Genomic DNA, 2,469 nt, shown 5'->3' on the forward strand with positions numbered 1-2,469 from the left:
GCCCCGGTCTGGGAAGATCCCACATGCTGCAGAGCGGCTGGGCCCGTGAGCCATGGCCACTGAGTCTGCGCGTCCGGAGCCTGTGCTCCGCAACGGGAGAGGCCACAACAGTGAGAGGCCCGCGTACCAAAAAAAAAAAAAAGAGAAACAGTTTCAGTTTCACGAGGAGCGAGGGCTTCAGGAAAGTCGTCCCACAAGGCCCCTGGAGATGAAACGTGAACCTGTTCATGACTGGGGTGGTTCCCATGTTAAATTCGGCCACTTCTACTCCCTGGGCAGACACGTGGGGGTCAAACATGGCGGCAGGGTAGACCACAGAGGACGTTCCCACCACCAGACACAAGTCACAGAGGGCCAGCTCCCTGTCAGCCTCCCCTGGGATGGCAGGGTCCAGGTTTTCTCCAAACCACCCCACGTGAGGTCGCAGCAGGCCCACACAGCCTGCCTCTTCACACCGGCGAAGTTTCAACACTGGGATTCTGGCGTCTTGAGCTTCAGGTTCTGGAAACCCCTTTTCCTGATAAAACTGGACAAATCGGACTCTTGTAATTCTCAGCCACAACTCCACAAGAGGTACATCGAGTTTTAAATAAGCTACCATGGATTTCCAGAAGGTTCTTGGTGCCAGCCTCGTGGTGCAGCTCATTGGTGTTCCGGGTGATGACCACAGCCCGTCGGCCCACCGGTCGGGCCGCGCCTCACGCTCGGCGATGGCCAGGTGCCTGGCGTCGGGCCCCTTGCTCTGCACCGCTTCCCGCCGGTACTGGTAGGACTCCCACACCTGGGACGGGCTTCAGGCAAAGGCCTGAGGCGTGGCCAGGTCCTGAGCTTGCCATTTTCTCCAATAACCTTCCGCTCCTCTGAAAGTCGGAACCCCACTCTCAGCACTGACGCCAGTCCCTGAAATTGATGACTGTGTGCTTGGCTTTTGCAAAAAGCTTCCTGAAGCCCGGCCGTATTTGAACTTGGACGAGCCATTGTTAGGCAGATCTTGGTTTGCGCAGAGGCTGGAGAGGTCAGTCCACAATACAGCTGGGCAAGTAAGTGGCTTGGGACAATCCGGAGAGGTGGCATCAGGTTTTCTGTGTCACACTAATTATCGAGATGGGCTCGTTTCCTGCCCCTCCCTCGTCTCTCGGGTCGCAGCTGCCCCAGCGCTGTGCCGGGAAGACACTGGGCCTCGGGCCTCTGCACATGCGGCTCTTACCACAATTTTTAAAACAAGAAGAGCCACGTGACAGCCTCTGCACTTGCTGCGTAATTACTGTTCATTGCTTTGTTCGATCATTCTTATTGAACAAACCTTCTCCAGATCCTGTGTTAGGACTGCTGCTCCCAAGAGGAATAAGACACAGGCTCTGCCCTGAGCTCGTGGTCGAACAGGGGCGAGGCATCCACACAGGGTGGGGAGTAAAGTGCTATAAAGTGCCCTGGGTGATAAAGGCCTGTTCACGGCACGAGGGGCACTGGGCAGTGACTGGCCAGCTCTTCTTGAGAGACCAGTGGAAGTCAGGAAGCCTTTCTGGAAAGTGTAACACGTGACCTGAATCCCAAAACCCGGCAAAGTGGTCATCGAGCTCTGGAGTTTGCCGGGGAGAGAAATCTGGGCAGTGCAGGGCCTGGCATGTCCTGCTGCATTGGTAGCCATGAGGAGGCCGGGGCCAGCAGCAGCCAGGGCTCGAGAAGGAGGCGAGGGCCAGACCCCAGGGGGCGCTGGGCTCGTGAGAACCATCCCTCAGCAACACCAGATTGGTTAGCCTGGTTTTCGTTGTTATTTGCAGACTAAATAGCAGCTGGTAAAAAGCCAGAAGAGCCTAGTGTTTTCAAGCTCAGAGAGAATGATCCGCATGGGTCTGCGAGGCATCGGACCTTCTTCAGACCCACACTGCTCATCCTCTGAAGGAGTGCTTAGCTATTTGCACACAAACCTCAGTCTGACATAAACCTGCTACTTTGTGCAACTCCAGCAGCAGAGAAAACGTCTGTATTCGTTTTTCTCAGCAGTGCTTCAATGTGAGCTTTATTGATTATGACCTTGTATTCATTTCAAATAAAAGACTTATGTAACCAGTTTTATTTAATATTCAAGAGCCTTGCATATTCCCAGTGAATCAGGAAACTAATACGTTTGTACCGGCAGCTACACACAAACCTAGGCTCATTGTTGGGGACTACAGCCCGAAGCCTGAAGCGTGTCCCAAAGTTCTCCATGGAATGTGAAGGAATCCCCATCAGCTGTAGCCTGAAAACTGTTTCCTGTGAAGTCAGAACAGCGCTGTTGGGTTTCTAGGAGATAAAGCATACTATTGACATTCTAATGCCTTGCTGGGTGACAGTACTTCCGGTTTCCACCAGGCTGCAAGGAATTCTCACTGATATTCCAGGACAGCCCATTTCCTGCAAACAAATATGTTCTTAGGGGTCTGCCCTAGTTCGCCACGTCCATCCAGAGCAAGAACTCACCAGGGG

The 2,469-nt window shown here is 53.7% G+C and overlaps 1 pseudogene; it reads right to left on the bottom strand.

Annotated features, from left to right (window-relative positions):
• Positions 1-465: 465 nt before the first annotated feature.
• LOC132414274 (NAD-dependent protein deacylase sirtuin-5, mitochondrial-like) lies at positions 466-1,074 on the bottom strand (annotated as a pseudogene).
• Positions 1,075-2,469: the final 1,395 nt, after the last annotated feature.

This window comes from Delphinus delphis, chromosome 19 (assembly GCF_949987515.2).
Source record: "Delphinus delphis chromosome 19, mDelDel1.2, whole genome shotgun sequence".
NCBI lineage: Eukaryota > Metazoa > Chordata > Mammalia > Artiodactyla > Delphinidae > Delphinus > Delphinus delphis.